Source organism: Amphiura filiformis, chromosome 11, assembly GCF_039555335.1.
Source record: "Amphiura filiformis chromosome 11, Afil_fr2py, whole genome shotgun sequence".
Classification (NCBI taxonomy): domain Eukaryota; kingdom Metazoa; phylum Echinodermata; class Ophiuroidea; order Amphilepidida; family Amphiuridae; genus Amphiura; species Amphiura filiformis.
This window is the reverse complement of record NC_092638.1, coordinates 7,284,254-7,305,100: the sequence shown is the minus strand read 5'-3', so window position 1 is coordinate 7,305,100 and position 20,847 is coordinate 7,284,254. Positions and strand designations below refer to the sequence as shown.

General features: G+C 35.0%; 1 protein-coding gene across 1 annotated transcript in view; it reads left to right on the top strand.

Annotated features, from left to right (window-relative positions):
* The window catches only part of LOC140164283 (uncharacterized), a 45,341-nt gene that overhangs the window by 18,549 nt on the left and 5,945 nt on the right, over positions 1–20,847 (top strand). Inside the window, exons 2-3 of the mRNA XM_072187554.1 lie at positions 13,352–13,479; positions 17,937–18,090. The gene's annotated coding sequence lies outside the window, so the exon portion shown is untranslated. The remainder of the gene's footprint in view (positions 1–13,351; positions 13,480–17,936; positions 18,091–20,847) is intronic.

Below are 20,847 nucleotides of genomic sequence, written 5' to 3'. Positions count from 1 at the left end.
GTAAACTTTACCTGCAAAATGATTTTTCTAATCAAAAATAAATAGAGCTAACCCTTTTTGAAGATTATACAGTATTGATGCTAGTAAATATACCGTAAAATCAACATGTATACACTGTAAAACTTATGTCTTGGCAGCATATATTTAAGACATGTCTTGGCAATAGACCCATCTTCAACAATATAACTCAAAGCAGACACAAAGATGTCCTCCAGCAAGTCATATCTCAAAAATGGCTTCAAAGACACGCCCAAAATGGAATGTCTTGAATGAAACATATACATATGAGTATCTTGCCGAGACGTGTCATTTTAACATGTGACTTTGTATCTAACTAGACATGATGTGTCTTTGCAAGACACCCTTTTTACAGTGTATCAGGTGATTACATTATTAAAACGGCATTTCGTGATGCACAGCCTCGTGCCCCCACTTTTCTCAAAAAAAGTTGAGATTTTTATACCACTGGATACCTCTGGCTACATAATGTTTATGTACCAAAAATTTCTTGCAGATTAATTCATTTAGCAAAAATATTGCCAAATTTGAATTTCGTTCTGGTATACCAAACAAAATTACAACACATTGTCTATGGAGTAGTGTAATGCACATAATCATGCATAACTCGCAAACGCAAAATCGGAATCAACTGAAACTTTGGGAATAAGCTTTTTTCGTGAATAGGCCCCCTATCTATTGAAAAATGTCATAAAAACATGAAAAGGGGATGCTAGGATCACGAAATCCTCCTTTAAATAAAAACATAAAAAGGTATTGCACCATTTGTGTATGTATGTAGGTGATGACTTCAGTTCAGCATGCAAAACTTTGGTTATATAGGTATGTGTCATGTGCCTGTCAGTAAACCTGAGGCAATCTCTACACCCAATGATCCTCTTTTTTTCATTAATTTACACCCAATGACTCCCATTTATGCAAATTTCAGTGCACCTTGCACATGTTGCACATCACATTTTGAACAAATTTATCATTTTATGGAATAATTTTAGTTAAGTTATTTTTCACTGTCAATGATAGCCAATTATTAGTAGTTTAACACTAAATGACCCCCATTTTCTTGAAGCTCGTACTTTTTGAAAAATCCTGCACCATCTGCATGTTTTTAAAGGTGGGGCGGTACTGTTATACAGGTCTTGATTCCCCAGGCCCCAACCATTTTTTTAAATATAGAACTATACTTTACTTGCATTTAGTGTATATTAGTAAACAGTAATATAATCAAAACTAAATCTGTTATTTAATTTTAAAAGCACATATACTATTAAACAAAAGAAATACAAAGTAAATCTAGCAAAACCAAAAATTGAAGTAAAATGCAATTGCAAGCCAAAAAAGGGTCCCCAAAAGGGGCACCCAAAAACCTATTTTAGCATTGACTGGTATGCCTCAGACTAATGAGCTTGTGAAGATTTTAAAATTATTCACTAAAAGTTGCACTTGAATCACACAATTCTTGCAAAAATGCTTTAACTATGAGATCCCATCAAGTGTCCGTATATAGGCGAAGTGGACCTCTAAATGGCGTAGACACACACTACACACAAAGGTTTTTATTGACGGGATGCATGCCAACCCAGCAAACACAAAACGTTTTCGACATCATTCGCAAAAGGTTATAAAAGGTTGTCAGAAAACGTTTAAATGTCGGGTTATATAAAGGGTATATTAAGAGTATAAAACGTTTTCATAACCTTAAAAACATTTTTGGATAATCTACTGCTCAGCAAATAAAAATGTTTTACAGAAAACGTTTAAATGTCGGGTTATATAAAGGGTATAAAAACGTTTTAATAACATTCCAAAAACATTCTTGAAAACTTGATACAAAACATTCTAAACAGAATGTTATTTTGAGGTTGAAAAATATTTTTCAAAAATGTTTGCCCAAAATATTTTCAATAACGTTTTAAAACGTTTTCATGACCTTTATATAACCCGACATTTAAATGTTATTAAAAGGTTTTCAAAAAAACATTTTAAGAACATTTCTGTGTTTGCTGGATTCAAATATTTTAACATAATGTTATTTAAGTATTAACACAATATTTGGCAAAATGTTTGCAAAAATAGTTTACAATAACATTTTTGAAAACATTTAAAAATATTGTTGTAGTGTGTTTTCATACAAAAGCGTTTTAAAACGTTATCATGACCTTTATATAACCCGACATTTTAATGTTATTAAAACGTTTTACCTAAACCAAAAGCCAAAATATAACTTATTTAAAACGTTTTTAAAATGTTTTTGTGTTTGCTGGGAAGGGATGCATATAGCACTTTTATATTTGAGTACCCCGGATTGAGGTATGAAATGACCCCCCCTCCGAAGAGTGAGAGGAGAGAGACACAGGAGGAGCAGAAATATAAAATTTTGTGGAGTGGATAACAAATGTCACAGCTCATATTAATAATGCTGCATAATTTTGATGTCACAAACCGTGCACAAACATAGCCTGCCTGGCCAGTAAATATGCCATGGGCTGATATTTACCTCAACACAAAACACATGATGACATTCATGCATGGCTGGAAGGAATACAAACAATGTATTATACATTAGTTAGGTTAAGGTGGTGAAGATGCCGTTTATTAACCAAAGCTATAATTATAAGATCACCATCAAGAATATCAAAACTGCAGCAAGAACAATGGGCTATTCCAGCTTATTCCATTTAAAATCTGCAAGATTTTGGAAATATCTTCCACAGGGGGAGTATGTTTTTCAAATGTAATTGGTCAGAGTTAATCATTTTGAAACCTATACTCCCCCTGTATCATGGTTTTAACTATATCTTCCATAACTGGAGTGAGTATTTCAAATGGAAGTTACCCAATTGTGTATTCTATTCAAAATTGATACTCCCTCTGTGGCAGACTTTAGCTAAATCTTCCACAGGGGTAGTGTGGATTTTAAATGGAATAGCCCAATAGCATCAACAAGACCAGCAATAACATTCAAAGCCTTTGTATCAGGGCATGAATAAGAATACCCAATTTCTTATTTCTCGACCCAAGGGCTAAGAGCAAAATTGTACAATTGATTTTTTGGGAGTGGCCTTTCTTTTCCTTATTCTTTTTCCTCAATTCTGTTTCTTTCTTTTCTCTTCACATATAGGCCAGTATGCTATAAGCTTTTAAGGCTTGGATTAAGCATTTAGCTTGAGCCTGGTCCCATCAGGACCCAAGCGTGTGTCCACCCAGACCGACCTGTTAAACAAGCATCATCATTCATCACAACATTACAAAGCCATAATGTATGTACGATCTTATAAAACTGGTAAAAAATTTAACCTGATTTTTTAGCCATTCATAATGTTTACACATGTCTTAACTTACACATCAACATCATGAACAGGCGGCGGATGACATGATCGAGCCGGCAACTCGTGAAACCGCCCGGCCGTATGGCATTTTCCATATACTCGGTTAGTTTTGTGGGGTTCATTATCGAACCCCAACGGTTTTAGCTTGTATTTATATTATTTATCAACATAGGCCTATTTGTTTGTGATATTTCAAGCGTTTTAAAATTTCAAAATAGTCCCATTCAATTACATGGTTGAAGATGAAAATTTACTGAATTTAGGGAATGCACGTCATACACCACCTGATCATGAACATTATTCTCATCATCGCTGAATCACAAAAACATGACACCCACAACAGCAGCAGCAACAACAATAATTATCTCATAATTAGAGAATAAAGGTGTTGTAGCCGCTGTCACTGTCATGCATCTATCATCTCATTTTACACAAGCGATATCATTATTTTAAGTAGAACAACAAGGCAAAGCATAAAAAATAATGGTGTTGCTCTGTTATATATATGAGACGATAGATGCATAAACACTTTTATTCTCATTCTTAAACACTTAAATCAAAAATAAAAATAATCGTAAGTATGATGAATTTTAATCAAATTAAATCCTATATTTAACAAGGAATTACCTATAGCGCGCGCAAAGGGCGCAAATGTGTATCGTGTCGATGCACACACACTGAAACATGCTGTATCATGTCATATTACCCCGGCTAAGAACCAGGAAGATTGCAGGAACTTTCTCAATTGTTTAAGAATAATAATTAAGATTAATTAAACAACACAATCAAAGAACATAATTTTTTTGTGCTTGTGCATTTTTTTTCCAAACATAATTATGAAGAATGTGTTTTGATGAATATGATCCCGTATGCCATGTACATACTGTGTTGTGAACAAAGGGTACATTTTTTTACTAATATTTTGATCGTATAGGCCCGTATATATGAATTACACAATTTGCTCAGATTTTGTCACAAAAATAGCACCCAATCCCAATTTTGAAGACAAATGAGAGCATCCTAGCTCATCTACAAACGCTACAATCAGGTCCGTTGGGGAGGGGGGTACAGGGGTGCGACCCCCAAATTTACAAAAGTATACAAAAAGTCCCAAAATTTAAGAATTTGCGAGCCAGAAAATTAGATTTTTCAAAGCTTTTTTGGTCAAAAAAGGTCCAAATTTGGGGAAGAATGTCAACTTTTCACAAAATTGCCCCCCTGGAAAAAAGTCCACTTTTTCAAAATCAGCACCCCCCCACACAAAAATCGCCTGGCTACGATTTTGCTTTAAACATTTCATATACAGAAAATAACATGCAAAAAGATTACACTGAATCCCTAAACCAAATCTTACTGGATTTGAGCAATTAACAAAGCGTCTCGGGTTGCACGGATGTGTCGGATATGGTTTCTAATGCAAGCTTCTTGTATGAGCAATTGAGCATTGAACAACACTATAGGATGAAAAGGCCTGCAGGAAAGATGGCAGCTTTCATCTCTGTATTGGGTAGATCTTAAAATGAATACTTTTGTATTTATGGATTACTTGTCTGGATTGCTTGCAAAGACGTGGTATTAACCATATTTGGAAAATCAAATTCTTTAAAACTTATGTGTATAACATAAAATGTTGTCCCTTTCAAGCATTCATGGAAAAAGATCATGTAAATGTTCCTTGTAAATGCGACTAATTCTTTATGGAATTACTGGCATTTAATGCAGCATAAAACTGGTAGTCTACAGTGTTTTTATTAATGATAATCATCATAATCATGTAATAAATTGATATCAAATGAACGATCATATTTTTTCCATCAACATACTGATATTAGGAGTTCCAAATCGTCATTTTTTTGACGATTTCTTCTGAAATATATACCAATTTGGAATGCCTAATTTCAATATGTTAATGTGATAAATATTCACCTGATACCAAAATCTGCACTTTGATAGGGTAAAGTTGGGGATGATGCTGGCAATCAGGTTACCAACCTTTAGATGAAATACACTCAAACATGTCTCTAGAGTGAATCCTGCTCACAAATGCCGGGTATATTGTGACTGATGAGATGAGATGAACCCTTTTTGTTGAGGGCATCCATGTGATTAAAACTATCTCCAAATGGAATCTTCAAATGCACAGAACTGAAGTGCAAATTCATGTACCCATTCATTTTGTATCGATTCCATATAATATATTGATATGCTGGATTTTAGATGGAAATCATTTGAATTATGTGTCCAGGATATGAGTTTCAGATGAAAAAATAAAGCAATAATTGCCATGCGCATCTTTCCTGTTAACATGAAAAACAATATGTTTTGGGCCAAATTAGGATAAAATTGTCACATTTTTTTGCACTGGCCCATCAAATACCGAAATTCACCTTATCTTGCTCTAATGTCTGAAATTGACCATTTTTCACACACTTTGCACACAAATGTCCGAATCATGATCACACCAACAAAATATGCTCATCCCCCCTAAATTTTAATGCTTATTCCGCCACTGTTCTCACATATCCCTGATATTAATGAAATGTGTCACTTTGACATTAGTAATAGATCTATGCTCTTTTGCGCTGCATGGCTGTGGGTTCTGGGTGATAGATAGATATCCATTGACATGGAAAATAAGATCAACGCATTTGCTACATCATAATGCTGGGCATCAGGCACACTGACCATGTTAGTAAACTGATCTATGCCATGCATCACCTGGGGCATCACCAACAAGGAGGGGAGTTCTGTCAGGTCAAGACAATTACGATTCCTGGGACAAGATGCCGGGGGGGAGGATAGCAATCGAAGACGAACTCTGTAGAAGATATGCCCTCTATAACCAATCACATGTTATGTTAAAGAAGACGGATGACATTGTACACAGTGGCTCTGTCTTTTTGGGGGCACAGTGACATCGTCCCGATATCTTCATGGTAGAAATCGCCATGGTAGGTTGAATCCACAGCCACCCATGCCCATTTTATTCGGACCTTATGAGATACATAATTAGCGAAGTGACCTGACTAAGGCTACTGACAATAGGCGGGTAATTGATTTCTCGCTGTGTGAGCAAGCTTGTATACGACATTGCTGTCAATGGTTATGGTCTCCACTTGAGTGAGTGCCGCTATAGCCTGCTGCGCGCTGTAGTCCATACATGACCAACGCAATATAAAATGAAGAGTTTTGGTCAAATTTTGAGTTCAAAGCGCCCGGCCAATTTTCAAAGCGCTCGCTAACGACTATCATATCTGTTCAACACGTATTTTCAAGTGTATGAGACCACATCTGTTTTCTTGAGAAAAATTCATTTACGGGAGATATTCATCATTTTCTAACCCAGTATCTGAAGATTTTCGTCTGATATCAAAATCGTGCATAGCAATTCACGTGTATCGATCCCGTGTATTCATTTTAATGTCTCTGCTGCACCAAATAATTATTAGCCAGGCGATGTCGATTGTGGGGGGGGGCACAGAATCAACCAATTCAGCACCCTCTAGATCAATTCTGCACCCTTCCAAGTGGTGAAAGTCAGAATTTTCGCATGATTGGTATAGTCATTTGAAATACCATTTTAAGACCGGAATTCAAGTTGATTATAAGGCAAAAAAAGGTTTGTCTCATGTCCCCAGTGCGCATTGGATTTCTGATGGTGAAAATGTTCAAAAATAAAATTTTATTTCACAATTGTTATTCTATTAAAAAAAATGAAGACAAATTGCCACTGGCAAAACATAATGAGCCAAAAGCGGTGATTTTTCAAGGGGGTAACCCCTGAACACCTGATTTATTGATAAAATAAAAGATAAAAAACTGCATACTGCATTGGATTTGTAATCACTTGGGGGACATGAGACAAACATATTTTTTTGCCTAACCAAAATTAATGGTATTTGCGCGAAAATAATGTTGCGCAAAAATGTCCAGTTTTACAGTAACAGAAGGCAGCAATAGCATTGCATTTTGCATTTGTGTGATTTGCAGCTGGTTTGAAGTGAAGCTAATAAAGAGGCTTGTCACTACACAAACTAATATTGCATTGGGGTGTCTGCAATATTGGTCAGATTACTGTCCGTATGCAGGACTGGAAATGGCAGCGTATGACTTAATTGGTGCCCTGGGTGCTTACTGCAATAGTCAGTCACTTTTGGAGGATGCTTATTAAAATGATAAACAGGAACAATTGGGGTTAACATACATAACATGCGCACATATTGGGGGCGGGGTAAAAGCAGGAGGTGACAAAAAGGAGCCGTTAGGAAGGGGCAGCAGAAGAAGAATTGGGGCAAAAAGAATTATTAAAGAAAAAAGGGTGGAAAAATTGTCAAAATGTTTAAAAATTGTGATACAAATGGAATTATACATAATTTTTTTTTTGATTTTAGGTTGCTAGCGCCTATTATCCTTATCCCGGGCCTTATCCATCAACAAAATTGGGCCAACCTTTTTAGGCTGTTGAAGGGGGCGGCAAAGTTCACCTTTTCTCCAGCCCCGGGACCAGGTAGAAATTGCAGTGTATTCTGATGTCAAAATCATCATAATTGGGAGCTGGAAGGTTTAGATCCATCATAATTTAGAGGTTTAATGTAGAGGTGCTTAGACAGCTGTCACTTGAACAATCTGTAAGGGGCACTTATTAAGGAAGGAGCACTAATTAGGTTTATTTTAGTATTTATGTATCAAAATCTTATTATTACCACCAACCACTATTGGTCCAACCCAAAAAGAGAGCTAATTTGCGGTTGTATGTGTTGAAGGAAATCTTTTTGGGTATCAACATTGTGATGAAATCATGCAAAGGTGTAAAAGATATTTAAAAACAAATTTCATTCTGCAAATGTTCCAAAAGGTAGGGTTAAAAGTACTCACTTTTATCACCTTTTGGTCATGTATTGATAATGTTTACATGATGATAGCTATTTACACTTACAGAGCAAGTTATTTTCATTATTTATGAAATGCAATATTACGATCAAATTGGATTATTATTGAGCATTTGGTGGTGCAGATAGAATATTTTGTACAGAAATTCTCTGGTAATCCCTGTAAGTGGTAGAATTGAATATTCTATCCTCTAGGGCATAGAATCAACATCATCCTATATGTCTCTGCTATACTGCATATAAACACCTCAAGAAAAGAAAGTACCCACTAGTTCGAGTTATCATAAACTTGAATACAATCAATTTTGTGATCCTAGCAGGATTAGGCTGTGAATCACAAAATGCCCTTTTAAAAGTAATAAAATTGTTATATTGCTGTTATTACGATACTGCACTTGTATAAGCTTGAATGAAATTCTCTGCGATTTGAATGTCTAGTTTCATATCATATCATTGTAATCTCATCAAGATTAAGAAAACTCATTTATCATACCGTAAACGTTCGCCTAATGGCGCACCTGGGCTCCTTTGCCTTGGGGTAAATTTCATGTACAAATAGAGAGCTCCCTCCTCTAAAAATCTCAACAAGAATTAAGGGTATGTTCCTTAATATGCTGGTGGGATTTTTATAGGAGGGCACTTTTAGTTTGCGTCTAAAATTCCAGTTATGTCAAGGGAGCCCATAGCGCCATTAGGCGAACGTTTACGGTATGACCATACGGGGATGCACAGCAAAAAGTTTTGTTTTCGGCCATTTGGTATATCAATGAGCTTTTTAAGGCCAATTTTGGTATATGGATGCGTATTTTTTGTGTTTCAAAATTGTCTCACAGTTTTCAGAATAGCCCAATTTTGCCGCCTTCTGTGTTGTAGCCAAAATTTAATAAATTTGTCAAGAAATGTAGGGAAAATTAAATCAAACTCGTTAAATTTGGCCAAAATTGTTGACTTTTGGTATAGAGATGTATTCAAATATCTTGCAAAATTGGTATATTGATGGGTCCATTTTTGAATTATCAGCTGCACATCCCTACCCCCCTCCCCGATGAAGCATAAGCATCCGGGATATGCATCCTTCAAACAAAAAATTCTGCACTCATTCAAATCAAATGCCCACTCAAACTAGTGGGACATATATTTTTGAGGAGTTATATACCAATATAATATACAGCTCAATGTATAACAGATATGTGAAGACGTTTCTATTTGTCAATTGTCAGTTTATTTTATTACTGCTCTAGAACACATGAGATGTTGAAATATGGATGTGTCTGACATGATAAACCAAATTGAGCTGCTGAAATGAATGTTTAAAAACACAACCAAACAAATTGTATTCAATTGCGCATTTCTGATTTTTCTTTACACGAGCTATATATAATGTACCATATCTGAAGAACAACAACTCCAGTTGAGCCATTCCAGTTGAAATCCTTACACCCCCTATGGAAGACATGACCTTAGTCTTCCACACAGGGAGGGTGAATTTTGAAATGGGATTACCTAAATGGGTGACTCCATTTGAATTCTACACTCCCTGTGTGCTAGATTAAGGCCATGTCTTCCATAGAGGGTGTATAGATTTTAACTGGAATGGCCCAATTGGAGATGTTGTTCCTCAGATATGGTACACAGGGGTGTATGGATTTCAACAGGAATAGCCCATTTTAATGGGATTTTTAGCGTAGCCTGTATCGTGAGAATAGATGAATTAGAATTGAAAATGAATATTGATTTCCCATGACAAATAACTTGTCGGCCATGATCATTTTACATACATGCATTTGTATGCTGTTATGAAATGTATTAATTAAGTAAATCGATTTAGTGATTACCACATGACAATTCACAAAATGAATACTCATTTTGATCAATGCCAGTGCTGGGGGGGGGGGGGCGGTGGTCTCCAATTGTGAGCTTTAATATCCCATTCAAGATAAAAGCTGAGCGAAATTAAGGTATTTGGGGGCAAAAACTGTCAAATTGTAGGCAGTATTTTAGATTTTTGCTACCTCCCTTAAAAAATATTTTAGTGCTGGCTTGAATATGGGTTTGTTCAACCAATTGCACCAGACATCAATTGGGAAAAAAAGGAGAAAGGTAGAGGAGAGCGTGGCGCAATGGTTAGGGTATTTGCCTTTAGTGCATGAGGTCCCGGGTTCAATTCCCGGTGGTGGCGATTTGCTGGGATATTAGACTTGGAAAAAAATGTCTGAAATTAATTGGCAATATCTGTAGATTAAATTCAGACTTCCGCTCTCCCCAAGGTTAATTTAGAATTGGGTAAATGAATCATGAAAGTACTCCGTCCTTCGGAGGGGACGTTAAGCCGTCGGTCCCATGTGCAGAGAGCCATACCTGTACATGTATCTCACAGCCAGTTTCGAAAAGAGTAGGATGTTAACCCCTGACTGTTCCCAACCCGTCCCGGTATTCAAATGGACCCCAATGGAAATAAGCTTCAATAGAGGCTTTCTATTAAATAAATAAAAAGACAATGTTTGGAATTGTATAGAGAGTTTATTACAAACCAAGTAAACAAATCTTCTAACATATGCTAGAAACTATACTACGATACTGATCTAAACAACAACAACCACAAAAATAACAACATAATCAATAAAGGGAAGGGAGGGCAGGCCAAAAATAACGGGACTAAACCTACCGAGTGCAAGCAGGCAAATGATACAGATGACGACACTTAAGCGGTGATAATTAGTATAGTAAAACCCCACCATTACAATTGATGAGAGCCTTTAATTGAACCAGACAACAATCCGGGGGAAAAGGAGACAATGTTTGGAATTGTAGAAAGTTCAAACCAAATAAACAAACAACCAGCCAAATAAAAATTCACTGCTGACTTATTCTCTGATAATGTTCAGATATTGAGCATCACATAGGTCTCCCAACTGTCAAGCTGTTCAGTTTACTATACGCTAGCGAAGTTACGTAATAAATCGGATTAACTACCATAGCAATAGGTGAAAACAATTTTGAATATACCGCGCCACACTACAAGCAGGTTGCACTCATCACCTGTGTCTATAATCATAGATTGAATACGGTCTTTTCAAAGATACTTATCTTACAGGTGCACGTGATCAACATGATATGGTTCAATGCAGAGGTACCGTGTGAACGTGAATCAGTGCAGCACGGTATATTCAAAAATTGGTCTCTGACTGTCAAGTTGTTCAGTATACTATGCAGGATTAATATGAATATTTAAAAATATTTTTTGTGGCACATGTATGCTGGAAATGACTAGTAATTTATTGTTTTAAGGGATCTAGAATGAGCGTTTATTTCGTTTTGACAGTATTGTTTGAGGGACATGAGAGCACCTCAGACCTATCGAATTGCATTCTGAATACTGAAGCATGTCTTTCTGATATCAAATAATTTTCATTTTTGAAAATCACAATATAATACAAATTTTATGACAAATTATAAAAATTTAATATTTTTCAAATTTTTGATATATAACAGTCCTCGGTAAATTATATAAATCTAATGATATATTCTTAAAGTGTATGTAGCTGGGAGGAAAAGCCGACGGTCAATTGAAAATTTTGACCTTTCATATTGAAGATATGGATTTTTTCCCCAAAAGACCTATTTTTTTTTGGTGTTTTGGGAAAAAATCCATATCTCCAATCTGAAAGGTCAAAATTTTCAATTGATCGTCGGCTTTTCATCCCACCTACATACACTTTAAGTATAAATCATCAGATTTATAAAGTTTACTTCGAATACTGTTAAATATCAAAAATATCAATTTTTAATGATTTGCCATAAAATGTGTATTCAATTGCGAATTTCAAAAAATCAAAATTATTTCATATCAGAAGGACATTCTTCGTATTCAGAATGCAATTCGATATGTCTGATGTGCTCTAATGTCCCAAAATAAATACTGTCCAAACGTTCATACCCCAGCCCTTAACAATACATGTAATACACAGCATGTTTGGCTACCTTTGTGGTTCATGCATTATGATTTCAACATTTGATTGTGTAATCCTGAATTTTGGAACTTGAAACATAAACAGGTGTCATTATTAAACATTTTTTTTATCAATAAGAGGTGCTTTTAGAGAAAAAATCCATTTACAGATTTTTGTTTTGTTTAATGATTGTTATATAACTACTTAATTTGTCAATTATTTTCTTTATTAGCATGTCCAACATGTCCAAGAATGATGAAGAATCAAATAAAAGGTCAATGGGAAATGCAATTAAAAAATACGTATTGAAAAGCACATTTTGACCTCATTTGATTTGAGTCTCTATTATCTAGTGTTCTTTTATTCTCGATTTTCTAAAGCCATTAAAGCCATAATATATGAATTCTGTCAAATTTTTAATTTGTCATTCTTAAAAAAAAATGAAAAAAAAAACAACAATAAGATAAAATAATGCATACTAGATCTTGACTTATCACTGTGGGGATTTATTATCATAAAAACTGATTCTTAAACACTTGAAAATGTTCCTGCAATCTAATTGGTTCTTACCCGTGTGATATGACATGATATAACATGGTTCAGCGCGTGTGCATCAACGTGATACCCGTACTCACTATTTGAACCAATCGGAGGCGCACAGCAACAACAGGACTCATTTTAAGCCCTAGGTAATTCCTTGTAAAATGTAGCATATAATTTGATTAAAATTTGTAATACTTATGATATTTTTATTTGTTGAAGTGTTTAAGAATGTGAATAAAGGTATTGTTTTTAGCCACTGGAGTACATCTATCGTCATATAACATGGGCGACATCATTATTTTTTGGCATAAAACAACTTGGTTTTTGCCTCGTTGCTTTACTTAAAATAATGACGTCGCCCATGTTATATGAGACAATAGATGCACTCCACCAGCAGCTAAAAACAATGCCTTTATGCAACAAATTTGATTAATCCCATAAATTTGGCTAATTCCAATAATGCGTAAATGTATGTCACCAATTTGCTAAAAATCAGGTCTGCAAATAAATTAATGAAAACTATTTCAAAACACTGTATATTATGGGTCAAGCTCTTGACTACTGCACTTGTATATAGTACTAAATTAAAATTTGCTAATTTAATTCTATTTTCATATTTCTGCAGGGTATATAAGATGAAGAGTGCATACATGGAATTCAATAAAGATGCTTGGCTTGATGTGTCTGATGTACATCATTATATAACGCTGCTCTAGATTTAACGCATGGCAATATGGATAGTTTTCTGTCAAGGTAAGTCATGTGTCTCAAACCAATATGTTTTTATGTCTGAAGGGAGACTTGGCAGATGCTGGCAAAATTTGATTTTGAAATAAAACCAAAATGATACAGGCCAGCTATTTTGTTTTTGTTTTTTGTCAATTATTGGCAGTGGAGGTGCCAATTGAAAAAAAATCAGAATCAGAATTTTGATTGATCCAGAATTCCTGGTGCAGCCATCGATTATAGGCTACTATATCTCAAAAATACCACCAAATCTCAAAAATACCACAAATTCAAGATATTTGCATGATACACTTTCTAATAAAATAATTTCGTTCTCAATGAAGATAATGTGGAAGCACTATTCAGTAGTTGGCAAGCTGCTCAGTTTGCTCAATCGCATTACATTTCCTTGTATTTGAAAGAATAACATTCCTGTACATAAAAATGCATGCAACGGATGCATGTCGTGCATGGAGGGGAAATTAGTACTCCTCAGAATGGTTTTACTATTTGATCAGTATGTTTTGTTTTAATGTTTTCATCATTTTGTGTTATTGCTGTGTTCGTGATGTTTTCAAGCATTAAGTTATTTTGAGATGTCAACCATATTCAGTTGGGTTTGTCTACCTTGATTTTAATTATTAGGGAGTGTTCATATATACTTTGGTGGGGGCAGGGTTGAAAAGTTGGAACCTTGGACATCCAAAAATTTAGATCCCCTAAAAAGGGTGGATTTTTTTGATCCCCCCTTTTATGGTCTAAATTTTTTAAATCCCCCTTCATGTTCTAAAAAGAAACCAAAAACATATGTTATTAACTCATTAGCTAAAATTACTGTTTGGAGTTATAGTGTTACACCCAAATTGTAAAGTGCTCACATTTTGTTGATTTGAAGCTTTGAGAGTACACAATTGAAATACTTAACATTCAAAATTGGAATGTGCATGCCTAATTGTCGTACATTACCCTCAAATTTTTTTGATCCCCCTATCAAGGACTGAATTTTTTATCCCCCTTTTTAGGACCCAAATTTTGTTTGATCCCCCACATCCCCCCCCCGACGTATTAATGAACACTCCCTTAGATTATTAGAATTTTGGCCAATAGTTTTCATATGAAAAAAAACACATAATAACAACTATAATGACATATATTTCACTTTTAAGCCATTCCTAAACAAATGAAATATTGTACTCCTTTGTGAGGTTCACTGATAGTACCTTTAAATTGCTCCATGAGATTTCTTCTCACTCATTGTTTTCTCTTCACATTGCCATTTGTGCAAATGTCAGTGTGTTATATATCCCCCATAACAGATATGCTCGTTGACAGGTTGAGTGCTTGGGTTTGCTTCTGCAAAATGGCAAATGACTACTCCTATTTGCAGAAAAATACAGCACTATTTTTCAGATTAAAAAATGTTGTCCTGTTTTGCCAAATGAAACATAGCAAAATTATAATCATTTTAATAGTTAGCACAAACTGAAAAGTCAAATTTTAATATTTTGCTAATTTTTGGAATTAAGGGTCAAACGTTATGTACTCTAACATTTGAAAACAAAATTGGGCTCCCCCCAGTTTATGTCCAGTAAAAATTCCCATCAACACCAATATCAGCGGTAGATAGCTACTTCATCAATACCAAAAGCAGCAGCAGATAGCTACTTCATCAATACCAATATCAGCAGTAGATAGTTACTTCATCAACACCAAATCAGCAGTAGATAGCTGCTTCATCAACACCAACAGCAGCAGTGGATAACTACTTCATCAATACCAAAATCAGCAGTAGATAGCTGCTTCATCAATACCAATATCAGCAGAAGATAGTTACTTCATCAACACCAAATCAGCAGTAGATAGCTGCTTCATCAATACCAATATCAGCAGTAGATAGTTACTCCATCAATACCTAAATCAGCAGTAGATAGCTGCTTCATCAAAACCAATATCAGCAATAGATAGTTACTTCATCAACACCAAATCAGTAGTAGATAGCTGCTTCATTAATACCAAAATCAGCAGTAGATAGCTGCTTCATCAATACCAATATCAGCAGTAGAGTTACTCCATCAATACCAAAATCAGCAGTAGGCCTAGATAGCTGCTTCATCAATACCAATATCAGCAGTAGATAGTTACTTCATCAACACCAAATCAGCAGTATATCGCTGCTTCATTAACACCAACATCAGCAGTAAATAGCTACTTAATAAATACCAAAATCAGCAGTAGATAGCTGCTTCATCAATACCAATATCAGCAGAAGATAGTTACTTCATCAATACCAATATCAGCAGTATATGGCTGCTTCATCAACACTAATATCAGCAGCAGATAGTTACTTCATAAATACCAAAATCAGCAGTAGATAATTACTTCATCAACACCAAATCAGTAGTAGATAGCTGCTTCATTAATGCCAATATCAGCAGTAGATAGCTGCTTCATCAACACCAACATCAGCAGTATATAGATAGCTACTTCATCAATACCAATATCAGCAGTAGATAGCTGCTTCATCAACACCAACATCAAGCAGTATATAGATAGCTACTTCATCAATACCAAAATTAGCAGTAGATAGCTGCTTCATCAATACCAATATCAGCAGTAGATAGTTACTTCATCAACACCAAATCAGCAGTAGATAGCTGCTTCATTAACACCAACATCAGCAGTAAATAGCTACTTAATCAATACCAAAATCAGCAGTAGATAGCTGCTTCATCAATACCAATATCAGCAGTAGATAATTACTTCATCAATACCAAAATCAGCAGTAGATGGCTGCTTCATCAATACCAATATCAGTAGTAGATAGTTACTTCCCCAGCAAACACAAAAACGTTTTTAAAACGTTTTAAATAAGTTATATTTTGGCTTTTGGTTTATGTAAAAACGTTTTAATAACATTAAAATGTCGGGTTATATAAAGGTCATAAAAACGTATTTAAAACGTTATTGCAAATATTTTGGGCAAACATTTTTACATAAAATATTTTTTTTCAACCCAAAAATAACATTCTGTTTAGAATGTTTTGTATCAGGTTTTCAAAAATGTTTTTGGAATGTTATTAAAACGTTTTTATACCCTTTGTATAACCCGACATTTAAACGTTTTCTGTAAAACATTTTGTGTTTGCTGGGTCATCAACACCAATATCAGCAGTAGATAGTTACTTCATCAAAACCAATATCAGCATTATTGGTTAGGGCTCTGCTGTTATACCATTGCCCACCTAGTAAATTATTTTCCCTAATTTGAGGGCAAAAATAAATTAAATTATCCACCCAGTAAATTATCCTTATTTACCTCCCTGACTCCCACTATTACCGGTATATTATTGTGGGCAATAAATGCAACATTTTAGTCAAATTTTGACCCCCCTCCAATTTCACTTTGACCTACCACCCCCCCACCCCATTGCTTCCCACTGGAAAAAAAATCCTGGTGTCGCTACTGTCAACTGGGGCACCAATATCAGGCAATTTTACTAAAGGATAAGGTATGAGATTATTAATCAGGAAGAGCACAGTTTGATAAGCATGGACAAGTCCTTTGGGCCTGTCAATACCTTTATTTTATGTGTAGTTGATATCAATGGATAGTATCTATTTTTACCTTTCCCATGAGAAAGCTGTATTTATAATGCAGTGTACCGGTACAACTCAATAATTTTATAGCAAATTTTACACGAGCACTTGTGATCACAAAAATAATTATGCTTTTGTGCAAAATTTATTGTTAAAGAAATAATCAGAGATTTTCTGCACATATTGTTTGCCTAACTACCCCCACAAAATGATCAATTTTGAATATGTGACGCAATCTGCTCCATGGGGCCAAAGGAGGCATTTTTGAAAATTTAGTTACTATAATTACTACCTTATACAAACATGAGCAACATTATGAATTTAGAACAGTGTGTATGATACAGAGGTGGCTCTGAAAGAAATGGTAAATTTTAAGTGTTGATTTTGTTTGTTATTTTAATTTTGTATTCGATATTGTATAAGACAGCTTCCATCATATACTGTTTGAATTTTGAATTTGACTACTTTGTTCTTGAAATATAATTCAGTACAGCAGCTAATGCTCTCTAACAGAAGTATCAAACAGAGGATATTAGGCATGTATCGGGGGGGGGCAGCACTCAAAATTATACTTGTAAGCATCCGTTTGAAAGAAAGTGCGGATTTAGGGTGGTTTTGAAAAGCAAAACGAGGATCCGCCAGTGATACATGTGCAGTGTCTTTGTAATGTTGGATTTTATTGGATCATGGGGGGTTAGGGTGTGATTTTCAAATTGTTATAAAATTACTTGCTTTATTTCTCAATAATGAACACTATTCCATTCTTGTTTTTTACTGCATAAACATACTCAAAAATAAAATTTCCAAAGGTACATTTTTTTCAGAGTCACCTTGTAGTCCTGATAATGTTACTCAATGTAACCACACCATTTTATTCTATCACACAGTTACCTGTCTCTATAACATACTGCTAATCTACACCTGGGATCTACACTATCACACTGACTATGGTTTGGGTCTGTGTGAAACTCAATACATGGAATTGCATTAGTCAAGTCTGGCAGCTTCCATTATTCTCTGAGCAGTGGCAAACACAAACAGGTGAGTAACATGCTTTTAGCATACACAGTGGTGGCACCAGGATTTTTGTCTGGTTTTTCTGGGAGGAGGCATGGGGGGGGGGCAAACATTTGAACATTTTCCTAAAATCAGATGATTTTGAACCAAAATAGGGTGATTTTGAGCCAAAACAGTGGATTTTTGTCCTGACTGGGGAGGGGGAGAAAACATTGGGGTGGGGGAATGCCCCCTTGCAACCACCTGTGGTACCGCCAGTGAGCATGTCCCAGTATCTATGGACTATCAAACTGTGAAACTGTAAACAAAAATCTATGAAAACTGAAAAAATTAAACGCCATGCAATTGCATGTAGCCATATGTGTCTGTACCATTGGGACTCCTTTTCATTTTTTCATGTTTTGTACCTTACATTGAGGCCTACCATTAAAACAATATATCTTCAAATGTTGAGTTATATTGGTCCAGCAGTTTTGATGTGAAAATGCACAGCAGTGGAAAACATTGAAAAAAATCAAAAAGAACACTCACTTGTGCTATGCATTGGTAATATCATATGTATAATTATGTGAAATTTGCACAAATTTCTTTTCAAAATAGTGACAAAATTGTCTTCAGTGAAAATTCAGTTGATTTTTGGTTAGAATCAAAAGGGGAAGTCTTTGGAGCAACACTAATCTTTTCAATGTTTACAAAAAAAGTTGTGATTTTGTTAGGTTCAAAAAACACAAAATATTTGACAGAACATTTTTAAATATGGAGTATATTTTGATGACATTGAATTGACATTTGATGACATTGACATTAAATGCAATGTTATTAAGCATTGACAAAATATTTTGCAAAACTGTTTGCCAAAATATATTTTGCAATAAAATGTTATCAAAATGCATTTATGTTTAAAAAAACGTTTTTGTGTTTGCTGTGTTAATATGGTACAGTATGTTGGGAGATCAAAATATATACTGATATACCGGGCTGATACTTTTGCAGATCGGATCTCCGAGTTGCAGACAGTGACATTTATGTTACACCAGCTAATTGGCGGTACCAATGTTCAATTCTCACCCATTAGGTAATGAACAGAAACTCACATGGGTCATATTACCAATTGGAAGATGTTTAACCTTTGAATACTTGATAAACAAGTGTGAATGGAACATGTATTTTAGTAGTTAAAACTCTTTCCATGTTGGTGTTGACAGCAGACGACAGGTTAAAAAAAAAATCAAAATTTAACAATTTCAGTATTGTACATTTTCATGACCATATTTGGAATCAGCTTGAAAAATCCATTGAAATGAGTACAAACAAGCCTAGTACAGTAGCGTATACAGCCCTTTTTAAACGGGCACCCCCTCCGTATCAGTGGTTCTTCATATAGTTCGTGAGATTTTGAAAAAATATTTCAAAACATGTAATTTTTATGTTGAAGTCCATGGCTAGCACGCAGAGCATTAAAGATACTAATTACTATCAGAGATTCCTGGGAAAGCAAAAAAATATTTGAAACTTGTAGTAATTGCTCAAATGTGAAGGATAAATCTATAACATTCTAATTAGGTACCTTTTTCATATTAAAAATTGAAGAGGAAGAAAATTACAACAGTGATGATGAGAATCTGAAGCTCCATTCAAATGCATGTTTCTGCATTGTGTCTGTATAGACTAAATTGTCAAATTATACCCTTAGTGATTGGTCTTATCATTTGCAGAATATGTTAGAATATTTATTCTACAAGCGATAAAACACCTATACAAAAATTAAAAAATCTTATTTTGATACGATTTGAAAGATTTTCTGATTTACTTACTGACAGAGATGGTGCCTTTAAAGCCATATTATAACATTTGCTGAGGAGAACTCCCTCAAAAAAATTTTAAATTCTGGTTTTTACATGATTGTAATGTACTTAAGTCAATAATGATAGTCTGCAAAAATCAATACTTAAGGTGCTGTAGTTTTGTCAAAATCCGAGATTTTGAATAAAACGCTGGAACCGGCGTTTTATTATTACGATGGAAATATTAGTCGAACACGTATGCACAGTACGTTACGGCGTCATGGGATACACATACACACACACCCCGAGGATTGTACTGTATTACAACCGCATGGGAGTAACATGCATGGGCGCTAGTACTAGTAGTAGTAAATTCCAATTTTTTATGCTTTACCTCACTTGTTCGGCTCAAAATTAAAAGGGGACATATCTGACAGTAAAAGCTAACATTTTATGGAAAATAAATACTAATCTATTTTTACAGAAATGTTATAACAGACAGCAAGTTCATATGGATTGTTAGCTTCAACAGAAATATTTTGTTTTCTTTAAACATTCCAAGAAAAATGAAAGTGTTCAACTCACAATTTTAGTGATTTTTCACATCGTTGACCAACTCATCATGCCCTCTACGAAAGAGTATAACAATTTTGTGTTGATAAATATAAAGTTCCATTCAAATACATGTAGCTACAGGTATCCGTACGTTAGGCCTCGAATCTAAATTTGTTCGGGTATCCATTTTCAAGGCCACTGGGCAAAGACAAAGAAGGGCACCAAGGCCATCAAGTGGTGAAGAATGCCGTGATCATTTGTCAAAGATCTGGGGCACCCAGGGCCGGATTTACCATAGGGCCAGATGGCCCAAAATTGCTCTGTGCAGTGTGCATCTTCCAATTTTAGCCGAAAAACACCATGTTTTGGGCCAAAATAACCTACAAAAATTGCAAAATTTTGCGCGCTTCTCGCGCACTGGCCTGTAATATAGCAACATTCA